Below are 13,591 nucleotides of genomic sequence, written 5' to 3'. Positions count from 1 at the left end.
TGCATGAGTGTCAAATTTGTAAGCTGGAACCGTGTGTGTGTGTGTGTGTGTGTGTGTATGTATGTGTGTGTGTGTGTGTGTGTGTGTGTGTCTGTGGCTGAGTCCTGCTCAGATCCTACTAATTATCAGAGGTGACTCACGTGAGGGTAATTACAGCATCTGAGACAGTGGGAACAAGGCTACGAATGACCCAGAAGTCCAAAGGCAAAAGATGCGATAAGACACACACACACACCCACACACACACACACACACACACACACACACAACACACACACTCTTTCTCTCTATGGATCGCTCTCATCTCAGAGAGACGGGGACAGAGCGGGAGAAGGAAAGAGACACGAAAAAAAGACAGAAAGGAGAACAATGTTTCCCTCAGACTGCATTAGAGAGAGTAGAGAGATTTGGGAGGAGCTGTCAAGAGACGCTCTGTCAGGCAGCTTCAAGCTCAGCCCTCTTCCTAGTATGAACTAATCTGGCTGCTCTCTGTTCTCTATCATATCTGGCCATGGCTGCAGAGCACTGTGGTCCGCTTCCACAGGAGCAGATTAAGGCTTGGCTACCCAAGACTAAACTCTCTATTGAAGAATCATCTAGGCGTAATCCCTGTGTGAAACGAGCCCTGTGTGTTACAGCACATTATATCTCACACCATGCCTATTATACACAGCAGGCTGCACACCCAGGAGATACTGGAGACAGGCATGAGGATGGTGTGCTGTGTACTGGCCGCAGAGCCTCAGGGTTGCTTTAAATTGTTACGTAAAATGAGATTGGTTCACAGAAGGTGGACCCCCCCCCCGGGAACAAATCAACAAACTCAGAGTTCTGACGGGATGTTTTTCACCTTAGTGATTAAAATGTTGAAATATTAATACACCCTGTCACATATTTATTTAATAATCCTGTCACCTAGTTTGTCATATTTGCATTAACATTTGCATTTTCTTTTTCATTCTTTTCCTCTGTTGAACCGATGCTTCTACCCATGCAACTCACGCACGCCTACACACACACACACACAACCACCTTCCTTGGAACAAAAGGAAAGTGAAGTTGATCTTTGTTCTTGAAGCGTCCTGCTGTTTCAAACCCAACCGTTTTACAGTCTCTGTGCTCACAAAGGCATAGGGCATTACTGTTGCTTTTACAAATTTGTACAACAGCTCCATTCCATCCATAAGCAGCAACTTAGGTGACAAGTGTTATGAAGTGCTCAACTCGTGGTGTTGGTCTATGAGGCAGAGCAAGCTCGGCCCACACATCAGCCATTCAGGATCCCCAACTGTGTGGCTCCTGAATATCTATCTGTCTGTCTGTCTGTCTGTCTGTCTCTGTCTGTCTGTCTGTCTGTCTGTCTGTCTGTCTGTCTGTCTGTGTGTGTGTGTGTGTGTGTGTGTGTGTGTGTGTGTGTGTGTACATGATTGACTGTGTGTTTGAGTGAGTTATCTTGATCAAATTCCCAATTACACAGAAGAGTGTCTTTTCAATGCTGTGCTCTTTGCAGAAATGCACAAATAGACATTAACTGTCACATAAACGCACCCACTCACCCACTTGAAAACAGAAACAGAAACACACAAACACACACACACACACACACACACACACACGGCGGAGGCAAAACGCACCCTCATATTTCACTATGGCCTCCCCAATACTCAACCCACGGTCACTATAGCAACCTCACACAGAGCTACAGGCAGCCAGAAGGCCAATCACGTCATTACAACATCTGTCAGAGACACACACCCTCAAACATAGACACAACTGCATATATACCCCCCGCAGCACTTGGACCCAGATGTCCATGCATCCTTGCAAACAGAAAATAAGGCGTGCATCTCTACACACGCTCACAGGCATAGTTTTCACTAAATCTCTCACACACACACACACACACACACACACACACACACACACACACATTCAAATTAGGTCAAGTTAAAGATACATTTCTTACCTTTGCTCATGGTTCATCCTGGAACATGAAGTTTTTAAAGTGGGAGCTGAAATGAAAGACAAGATTCTTCATGAAAGTTTAATCTGTCAAGAAAAATATACCATATTGATTGTATGCCACTGTTTTTCTTGGCCAGGAAGAATCATTTGCTTGACAAACTGCCTTGGATAAAACAGAGAGATAAATGAAGGGTGGCCTTGACTGGGATTTGATGGTAAAATGGGACCATCAAGTCTGCTATAGAAACATGCCTGCTGGGAATGTTGCTCTGCTGCCACCTGTAGACTAGAACTTGTACTCCACCTACACAAAGTCTTGGGACAGTGACCTTAGACAGGGGGGTCAAACTCAACTTTACTAAGGACCACACTGGAAAATGAGAATCACATCAAGGGCCAGACATATGTATATATTTATTGATATGATTTTATTTAATCTAAAAAGTCAAATGTTTTTGACTATATTATTGCAAGGGTTCTACTGTCTAGCCTTCTCACTTACAGTTTGGTGGCCATAAAGCCCTAAAAAAGTTAGCAAAACGTTCCTGAGCCATCATAGAAGTTAGCAAAAACAATGATTACATTTTTTACAACCACCTATTTACAGGTCTCAATATGCAAAATGATGGTTTGGAAATTTCTTGTTCACAAAATCTGAAATCTGCCAAATTTTGCTTTTGTGTTGTATACAGCAGTTACAGTTTGAAAACAGTTTGAATGGCGCACACAGGTGGGCCAAAATTGATTGCAAACCTAAATTGATATTCAGGCCAGATCAAAATTTACAAGGGGCCGGATCTGGCCCGCGGGCCTCGACTTTGACACATGGACATCCATCCAAATCCAAATTTTTTAAGTGGGAAAATGGGATCTAGGAATAAGGTTGTAGATGATGTGTACAAACTAAGTTTTTGCTGCACTAGATAGTTGTAGACATGCAGTGTTCCACATGCTTTCTGATTCAAAATCAATCCCCTCGATAACATCTCACTTCCTTCAGTGTACAGTACATGCCACTCCCAGTGAAGCACTCCGCTTGTCTCAGTATTCTCTGTGCATCATCTGACAAAACTTTCAAAGAGTTTGATGAAATCTATGTTGGCAAAGGCTTGATATCAAAATGCGTCACAAACAAACTCAACACAAAACTCCAGCCAGCCTCAGAAAAGAAAAAGTGCCACACAGAGCAACACACGCGGCTTGTGTGCAGCCCCTGCATCTTTTAACAAACCGAAGAGGGTTGAGCGAATGCTTTATATTTAGAATGGTGACGCTATGCAAACTTGAGCGCTAACATTATAGGAAAACTCAGCGATGCGTTGGAGAGCTGCATATTCAATAATGTATCAGAGGCAGCGTTTTAAAAACAGCTTGGGATCGCCCCTCTGTCTTGTCCTGTCTGCCCGTCTGTCCCTTGGCTTGTCTTTCCTCCAGTTCGTCCACTGCGAAGACAGCAGATTTGCCACTTCTGTGGGGAGCTGATGTTTGGTTAAACTTTCATCCTGACGACAGTGTCTTCACTCGCTCTTTCCATCCCTCAGGACGAGTATCTCTCTGTGCTTCTGTTGCTCTCTTTCTCAGAAGCAAGACGCCACCTCTTTCTCTTTGTTTTTTTACTCCCTCTCTGTCTTTCTCAGTGGACATGGCAAAACCTTTTAGCAACATAGAATCTTATACCAATCTGACCCAGAACAAATCTGCTTTTGACAGCAAGGGAAGGTAGAAAATGTGTGTTGATGTGTTTGTTTGAAGGTCATCATGCTAGTCAGCGCTTACCTGCTTTAGTACACAGGTCCACTGTGCTGCTCCATTCTTGAGGAATGAAAGAGTAAGAAATCTCCCCAGAATTCTCCTGAAAGAGAGAAGGACAGATACAGAGAAAGTAACAGGGATGGGGATGGAAGGGAAGAGAAGAGAAAAAGTGGCAAAGGGATTAGGAACAAAACCTTAGCCTTTAAAAGTCAATGCTCTTAAAGCCAACTTTGGGTTTTAACTAAGGTGTCTGTGCCCGCTTGCACTTGCCTTTGCATTGGTGTTTTTTATCGGCAGCTTTTGGAAGCGTTGATCTGAATGCTTTGACATAAACACAATTAATGTGCAATAATTGTTCCAAAAAGCATGTCAGGTCAAATGGACAGCCCCGGCTCAACTTCTATTCTGGGGGATTGTAAGGCTTTTAAGGCTTCCATTCCAACTACTTACAAGCCGTACGAGCTGTGAGGGGACGAGGGGCTGAAAAGCCAGTGGGAAAAGCATACAGCACCTCAGCATGATAGCTACACACTCTGACAGATCAAAAGGGTTGCATTAGGACACATGTGTGAATACTAGCACTGAGGCGTGTGAAACTTAAGCAAAGAGAGAACATACACACACACATCCAGATGTTACTCTTCCATGTTTGATGACTGTAATGACCCTGTGTTGTTTTACAGAATTCTTCTGCCATCTATAGCAGTGCAGCAGAGCAACACCAAGTCAAAGTAAAATAGAATTCACTTCACTGGTGGAGTGACATCAGGATGGGTCTCAAAGGATCACGCACAGTTGAAGTGATTTTTGTTATGAAATCCATCCTCTTTTAAACTTTGACGTCTCAGACAAATAACCTTCTGCAGCAGTGCTACAAATCAACCACTGCAGAAGGTATGTAAACATCCAATCTGAGCAGTTTTAACATAATCTGATTCTTGTTTGTAAACCATCATTTAATGCAAAACACTTTGCAGCAGGCTGTGACAAGTTGCAGGCATGGTATTTTACAGCAAAAAAAAAGAAAGAAAAAAAGAATGAGATTACATCATGTGCACCGTAGACAAAGTGATTCTGGAGCAAGGTGCCATGACAAGGAGTCCCCACTAGTCTGTGCTGTTACACCACTCCTGTGCTGCTGACCGACTTACTAAATAAGGGCAGAGACAATGATGACAGAATATATTAACTGGAGAATCCGATGATATTGAGATCATGAGTTATTTAATTACAAATGAAATCTAGGACATGTGTAATTACCGTTGACCTCTTAACACCCGTTGTTTTTGGCACATAATGACTCACATCTGATGTAGTCACATGATGTAATTTAGAAGCCATTCAAAGGATCTGTGTCTAAGACATCAGATAGATTTTAATGCAGACCCTGCTTGCATAAATGCACACTGTAACAAATGCATATGTGATCTATGTGTGAAAACTAGTTCACACTTTATTTTCAGTCGATGACACATTCCTCCCTGGATTCCTCTCCACTTGCACCATGTTTCAGCTGTAACGAACGGCGGGTGAAATCAGTTTGGTGGGGCATTATTATAAGCATTGGTTACCCTCTATTGCGGGCGCCAGTTTTCCTCTCAATCATGTTGTTTTCCTGTTGGGTTTCAGTGCTCCCTGGTCGGAAAACCACCTTGTTAGTGAGAATGTGCTTCACCTGTGCTGGCCCAGCAGAAGTCATTAAAGCATCGGCAGCCGCAGCAGAGGAAGAGTTTGGAAACTATATCATTTGGAAAGCTCATATTGGCGCAAGCAATTTCAGTTTACAAGTCTTGCACAATAAGCTAGGACAAGTTATGTTTATCCTATTTTCAGTGGACACGGCATTACTGTAGTCTTCCCCGATTTTCATGTGGTAAAGTGGCACCCATGGTGAAAGTCTGTCTGCAAACCCTTTTAGTTGCTTGGAATCTCTGTGAGGACTCCCATGGGAGCCCTTCAGAGAGCCTTTGAATCCTTTTCATGCTGATGGTTGAAGTGACTATTTGGTGAGCGTCAACATGTTAATAGTAATTTGAAGTGAATTCACCTCCAGTTGCTCTGTCTGGACATCACCTTAAGGGTTTCTGCCGGTGCCGGAAATGATTCAGGGGCAAAGCGGCATATAATTTAGGTCACTAAAGTCCTTTCACATACTCTTTTCACTCCATGTACCAAACGATTTCTGCACTGATCTGCACAGCAATGGCCCATTGATGTCCCACCCTAACCAGTGCTGCTCAGTCAAACTCAGTTTACGTTGGTTTGGCTTCACTCAGCATTTGTGAAGCACTCTTCTTAGGTTGCTATCAACTGGACTCAACATCAAGGCAAGTGGGTAAGCAGGGCATCAGAAGGCCATCTCTTAAGCCCTACTTACAATGCAGCACCACGGCAGGGCCATGCATAACACTGACATAATTACCTACAAACTTAGCTCTAGACACACCCTCCCCAAGTGTTTCATGATCAGCAATGTACTTTCTAGAGAAAATACACTTCAAATTTAACTTTGTAAACATGTTTACTCTTTTGAGATGTGTCTGCAGCACTGATCAAAGTTGCCCAGAATGTTAAAGGGGGTTATTGCAGGTCAAGTTGGCAGTAGCAATTCTCAGAGCATCATGACACTGTTTTGCATAAACAACTTGAACCTGTTTACAACTTGCTAATGTGTGTCCGACGTTAAGAGTTTCCACAGAGGGATATGCATTTAATCTGCCCCCACAAGGATGATGAAGCATCCATGATGCACACATGGCTGCATAATTCAACTGACCGTTTAAGAGTGACCCGCGTTGTTGAACCTGGCCTCCAGTGGAATGGAGGTTATTGAACAACAGTTATGGTCTCTGTGCGCTCATCCAACAACCTGTACACTACTGGCAAGATAACAAGAGCAGAAACGAACACAAAATAGAAATTCAAGTCACACTGTGATCCTACACTACATAAAATAGGAGCTCCTCTGGCATTTTGAGTTAAGTCAGATTACAATGCTCTAGTGTGCATTTATATCTAGGATTTTACAAACCAAATGCAGCCAAATTTCTGGGGAGTAAAACCAAAGAGTTGGTCTACAATGTTATGCCTTTAATTGGAATTCTTGAGCAGACATTTGTCCATAGCACACATTAAAACAAGAATAATGACTAAAAACTTCATGTTGATTGTACAGTATGTTAAAGCTCTAGTACATAGTTTCTGTTGCCTCCATGAGGAATTCTAAATAATGACAATAAAACTGTTGGCGTGTCCACATGATCCGTGATCACGCACCACCCGCACCACTCCACCGCGCAGTAACTTGTAGCCAAGGAGGACACGAAGGATTAAAAACATGATGGGCTCTTCAGAAGAGGTAATTATCTTCACTCGGCCTTCTGCGCACGAAAGTTGCCGGTCTACAACATTTTGTATAGTCATACTGAGAAATAGAGAGATTTTGGCATTTTGGTAATTGATTGAATGTAACGGACGTTCACTGTTATAAAAAGATTAAAAGTTTCAATGAGGGTTAAATGTTGGAGTTAGGAGTTCTTATAAGCACATAAGGCTTTTTTAAAGATTACTTAATTATTTATTAGTTATTTTAAGCATTTAATTGGCAGGACAGTTGAAGACATGAAAGAGGAGAGAGCGAGGTGGATTGACATGCTGCAAACGGCGGCAGGGCGGAGTCAAAACCGGACCCACTGCATTGAGGAGTAAACCTCTATGTACAGTATGGGGGCCCGCTCTACCAACTGAGCTGTCTGGGAGCCCGCACATAAGGCTTTTAAGCAGTGAATAAATATAAATATATATATATATATATATATATAGCAAATATAGCAAATATAGCAAATATAGCAAATAAATGCTAATGTTGCTCTGTTTGATGAATATATAGATAGGCAATTGTTTGTCAACATGTCGAATATATCAAATTTGTTATGTGATATTGTCAATCTGATGTCAACACTTGTCTCCAAGTGGCCGAAATAATAATTAATGAAGGTGCTAAAGGTGCTGTACTCAAAATACTGGAAAAAAAGGGTCTGGGATTGCCTCCAAACAGACCGTTTACCAACTTGTCAATAACGACACTTTGACGCACTAACTTGTATGCACGCTGGAAGAATTACCTAAGAAAACAGCAGAGAAGCTTAGATAACAGCACATGCCATTACTGCATCAAAAAATAGTTGACTACTGCTAAAATAATGTTCTGAATGGGAAGTACAGCCCCCTTAAATGTATATCCATGTTTCAAATGTTGCAACAAAATTACAGTCAGTAAGGCAGGGGGAGAGCCCATTTGGGGTGGCAGTAGCTCTGTCAGTAGGGAGTTGGGTTAGGAACCGGAGGGTCCACATACGGATCAAAAATATGGTGGGGGTCTGGTAGCTGGAGAGGTGCCAGATCACCTCCTGGGCACTGCTAAGGTGCTCCTGAGCAAGGCACCAAACCCCCAAATGCTCGGGGCACCTTTCCACGGTTAACCCCCTAACTCTGACATCTCTCCATTTAGTGCATGTATAGATACTGATCATGTGTGTGTAATTCAGGCATGTGTGTAATATCAACAGAGTGTAAATTGTAATTTCCTCTTGTGGGACTAATAAAGTATACCTTATTATTATTATAATTATTTCTCCAACGCTCCAACCCCAAAAATTACCTTTTGCCCTGCAGCCCACTGGTCAGACGTCACTTTCTTTCGAAAAAATAACCCCTCTGCTCCAACATCCACCAACAATATAGGCTTTTATATAGGTTAGGACAGCCGATTGGTTGGGGTTAGGCATTGGACCTCGAGTGGTTGAGGTTAGGATAGCCGATTGGTCAGGGGATAGGACCTGTACAAATGGGGGTATGTCACGGGGAATTTGGGACACTAAACTGCACACAGACCGGTGAAGAGATTGTGTGGATTACGCTAGAGAAGCATTTAAATGTGGTAATAAACTAGAAAAGAGTAATTTCAGTTGTTATTGTTGATTCAGATTTTAGATTTAGGTGATGCACAAAAGCCTAGCTATATGGACAGAACAATGGGATGTTGGAGCAGAGGGTTTATTTTTTCAAAAAAAAGGGACGTCGGACTAATGGGCTGTAGGACCAAAGACAATTTTTTTGGGTAATTAAGAGGTGGGAACAATGGAGTTTTGGAGAAATTACATGACACCGTCAGGCGGATAGCATAATTTTCCTTCAAATGCTACATCTCCAGTTAGTCACCCGGCCATATAAAATAATTCTAGTCCGCTATTCCAAGACAAGACAACCCTGAGACATCACTAGGGTCAACCCCAAAGAATGACGCTAGGTAGTAGGGTACTGAATGATAATAAATGCACCTTTGTGTGAACAATTGTTGGTAAGTACCTGAAGTTTCAAGGTCTTTCTGTAGATTACATTAACAATTGTAGATGTAATGATCTGTTCTATTCTGCCTCTTAAGAGGCAAAAGTGGTTCCAACTAGTTGGAGCAGTAGTATTAGTAGTATCATTAGTCAGCTCCACAACAGCACAGAGAAAAGAGTTCACACGTAAGGAAGCTAATTCTTTTCTTGCTTACTGGAAGGAAAAAAAGCTGCAGCAGAGGATAGCTGCTAGCAATCTACAACACAGCAAAATCCATGTAATGGCAGTGTACTGACGCAGTTTACACAAAGGGCACAAGCAGTCCTGCTGTGAAACGGTGTAACTTCTTTGTGAAATAATCCGATACTTTTAAATTCCATTTAACAATGGCGTAAAAATAGAAATCCCAATGAAATGTTGAGCAGCAGATGCTATTGTGTGCTTGGGGTGGTCCTGCAGTCATGGATATATGGTGACAATTATGAATTATCATTTGTTAGGTGCAACAAATGACTCATAGCTGTCCTACTTTTAAAGACATATTAGACACTACTGTGCTCGGGGGCCAAGAGAATGAATGACTGAGATCGCAAAAGAAGTGAAAGAAAGTGTCTACAACACAGAGGGGAAGCAAGAAAAATGAACGGGTGTTAAGGGGTAAGGAAGAAAGAGGGAGATGAGGAGAATTATAGCAAATGAGAAAGGGCAAATGAGATATAAGAGGGAGGAAGCGCTTCTAAAGTGGAGAAACTCTGACAGAGCTTGGTCCTGTTCCATCTGCTCAGCTATCATCTTTAAAGGCAAAATTACACAGTACATCTAATTACCTTGCACATTTAACATCAAATTGTCTCTGTGCTAACATCCTACTTCTTTCACTGGCAAAGACAACGCATGCAGTTTTTCTCATTAAGAAACTATAAAGTTCTGGATTAGAAACACACTGACATTTCTCTCTCAAGGTGAGCGAGACAGAGTGTTAATAAGTGTTGAATAAATAGAGAAAAGTTGGCTGACTGTCACAGAGGCAGAGGTGGGTGAGACCAGCATGACCTGACACCTGCTTATTTCTTGCTTTTGACGAGGTCACAAATGTTAGACTGATATTGGAATCCCACGAGTGCAGAATGGGAATGCAGGAGCAGAATTAGAATGGCCACAGAACGACTGCAACGGGTTTCCTAATGAAGCCTCTAAGCCAAAGTGACCCATTTTCTTTTTCTCTCTGTTTCTTCTCCCTCTCGCTGATACAGCTGCCCCAAATTCTTCACAGGGAAAGAATATGCATAGATTTAATTAAAATGGATAAACATATTGGAATAGATTCTTACAGTGTATCCCCTTTCTTCAAACCATTAGTCCTTGGGTCTGCTTGGTCTCCAGCGGGTGAGGAGTCTGACGGGGTCAGTCTTCATTTTTGGGAGAAAATGTCACCATGGAGATGACATATTGCAATAACACAAATGAACTTTCACTTTAAAGGACAAGACGGGATTGAAAAGATGTTTTAATTGTGTATGTTTGGGTGTGTATTTATGTTGTGGTACCAAGACTTTTTTTTTGTAAAGTACCAATCCTCTCTGACTGATTTCCTGGACAGTTTACTGAACAACTAGGATGGCTCTTTTCCCCCGATTTCGATATGAATGCAACATTTTTTAAATGCTCATCAGACTTCTTGGATTTGATTGTTCTGTCATAATGGCACTGTTTTAGACAAATAAAAAGTTAAGGGTTTGGTCTAAATTGCAAACCCTTGTAAGATAGCTGGATATTTTGTTAAATATCTTGCGATTACAAAATGTCCTGGAGCGACTGATTATACGGCACTCAGACACCCACTATTAGTGTACAAGGTTGTGCGCTGAACAGAAGATGATCTGTTACCATGCTTGGAACAGGCTGGGTTTTTTCAGAGGTGCTTCTGAATATAAATCTGATCTTGGACTGGCAGAGAGAGCTACAATGTATATCCACTCAAGACATCTGGTTCACGTGCTTGTTGTATTTGCCTTTTCTTCCATTAAACTTTCTTTTCGTCACCAGTGTTGGGAAGTAAACTATTACAAAGTGAAAAGTTGTAATCAGTAGACTTTAAATCTGGGCATACACTGAACAATTTGAGGCTGTTTCTGACAGCCGCAAGACTCATTTTATATTCAGACTGAATTTCAGCTTTGACGAGGGTTGTTGTTGCTGTGCAATGTAAAGGAAGGAGCGTGGGCCAATTAACTGCTCCCAACTGGCTGTTGGACGAAATCATGAAATCAGAATCTTTCAGCAAATAAACCCATACCTTCCTCTGAGATTTTGAATAAATCTTTACTGACAATTGTCAATAGCCATAAGGCCATAAGGCTGTTTTATTTTCTATTTTTCACATACAGTGTGAGCACTCAGTTTGTGGCTTGATAATCAGACCATACAGTGTGAGCAAATAAAGGGTGAGCTTTGGCTTTACGTTGCAGATGAGTTACTCATACAGCATGAGTTTGAATTAAACATTTCCAAAATCATACAGTGTATGCCCAGCTTAAGGGATTCTTAATTACAATACGCACAGTAACGCTCCGTCAGCTTATTTGCTTCCTTAGCGGATGGAGGGTTATATATCAGTTTGCTGACAGACTTTTGGCTAGGAACAAAGGCTAGAGCTGTGAGGAGGCAGTTAGTTTCTACCAAAAGAAGGAGGAATAAGACTAATTTCAAAGTTGTTTTGTTTACATATTGGGTGTTCTTAGCTTTCTGGTTAAAGCCAGCATTTAAGAATTGTCTTGTTTTGTCCCGAGTTGGAGGCTAACACATTCAGCTGGCTGCTGATGGTGATTAACTGCAGAGAATGTGATATTTGTTTATGGAGTCTTTGAAATTGTTTAAAGGTACCCTTGACTGTGCTGCGCTGAGTAATGAACGTAATATAATGTGTAACTACTATACTACTATGCTATATTCTTTGCGGTTGAGTAATAATTTAAGTAACTTTTTACTTTCTGAGTGTGGGTCTTCATTTAGAATCTCATAACGTAAAATATCTTCTAAAATCTGACACTTTGTTGTAAGCTGAAGGTTTTTCTGCACTGATGTCAATCTCTCTTCACATCAGGAAGCCGGAGCAGATATCTCCTGTCATCGCTTCTCTTGGGCTGTATTTGAATTTGAATGCGTGTGTGTGTGCACACGTGTTTGTTTCTTCCCAAGCATCTGCCGTCATCCTGCTGGTGAAATACGAGGTGCATATAAGTCATCCAGTGAGAGGTAGTCACTAATAGGATAGCGGCTGCTCCACAGGAATGAGATATGGCCTTATTACCCACCTCTTCCTTGCAGCCGGTGTCCTCCCGTAAAAGCCCAACAACACTGTTCCTGTCCTCTCTTCTACACATGCTCCATCCATCCCTCCATCCACCCACTCCCTTCTCTTTCTCACTTAGCCCCCACCTTTCTTTGAGGCTTGTTTATCCTTCTCCTCCAGCCTCTTTACTTTCCCCCCCTCCTTCCCTCCACACTTCTTTTCTCTTTATCTCCTTTTCCCCACACCTCCTGTTGCCTCCCTTCCACTTCCACCTTTCTTTGCCACTTCCTTCTCTCCCCACCTCAAGCACCTGATTTCCACCCTGCATTTAAATATCCTCATCCACACCTCTCCCCTCTGCATAGCACCTACCTGATATGGTCAGATTTCTTCTTTCTCCATATCTCCCTCCTCCCCCCTACATCCTCTCTGTTCTAATCCTACCTCAACCTGACCCATCCCACTCCTCTCCTTTCATTTCCTTTCCTATCCATACTCTTCTAAACTTTCATCATATGCCTCTCCACTTGATCTATTAATCTCTCTCTGTTCTCACTCAGTCTTCCTTATCCCCTTGGCTCCTTTGCTCCCTCCCTCCCTCCTTCTCACCCTATTTTCTCCACCTCTCCCAGCCTCAGCACCTGCATCTGAAGCTGTCTCAACTGGCAATGAAATGAGGATGGTGAGAGGGAAGAGGTGGATGGGTGCATAAATATCAGGAAAACAGAAAAAAAGGAAAAAGAGACAATACGGAGAGTGTGGGTAAAAAAGAAGGAGATGGGAGTGTTTGAAGAGAAGAATAAGGGGATGGAAAACTTGAGTGGATTGCATGAAAGAGTGTAGAGATATTGTATAAAAGTGTGTATGATCTGAAATGGAGTTGAAAAAAAAAACACTACTTCTTCATAGTTCCTTTTGAGTTGTCAGTGTCATTTTTTTCCCCTCTGCAAATTGTTTGACATCTTTCAGAAAACACAACAGCAATCACTTTCTGTGGTTCAGTGCTTCACACCTACAGTGAATGTCCACTCATCTTTCATTTCATTTTTGAATTGTGCCCCATTTTTCAATGTGAGAAACCTTCCAAATTCACACATCGCATCAAAGGTAAGAAACAGGATCAAAAGGGAATTTGTCCGTTTCTTCTTGATGAACAACTTCATGAATGATTTTTTGTGGCATGAGTCCCGTCATATTGTAGGAAGATGTGAGTAGAGGAAAAAAAAATGAAGGCTT

The 13,591-nt window shown here is 42.0% G+C and overlaps 1 protein-coding gene across 30 annotated transcripts in view; it reads right to left on the bottom strand.

The window, feature by feature from the left end:
* The window catches only part of ptprdb (protein tyrosine phosphatase receptor type Db), a 141,481-nt gene that overhangs the window by 101,172 nt on the left and 26,718 nt on the right, over window positions 1–13,591 (bottom strand). For all 30 annotated transcript variants that reach the window (XM_034887305.1, XM_034887313.1, XM_034887353.1 and 27 more), the window contains exons 4-5: window positions 3,742–3,817; window positions 1,967–2,012 (exon numbers count right to left, since the gene is read on the bottom strand). The gene's annotated coding sequence lies outside the window, so the exon portion shown is untranslated. The remainder of the gene's footprint in view (window positions 1–1,966; window positions 2,013–3,741; window positions 3,818–13,591) is intronic.

This window comes from Etheostoma cragini, chromosome 2 (assembly GCF_013103735.1).
Source record: "Etheostoma cragini isolate CJK2018 chromosome 2, CSU_Ecrag_1.0, whole genome shotgun sequence".
Classification (NCBI taxonomy): Eukaryota; Metazoa; Chordata; class Actinopteri; order Perciformes; family Percidae; genus Etheostoma; species Etheostoma cragini.
This window is presented reverse-complemented; position numbering and strand designations above follow the sequence as displayed.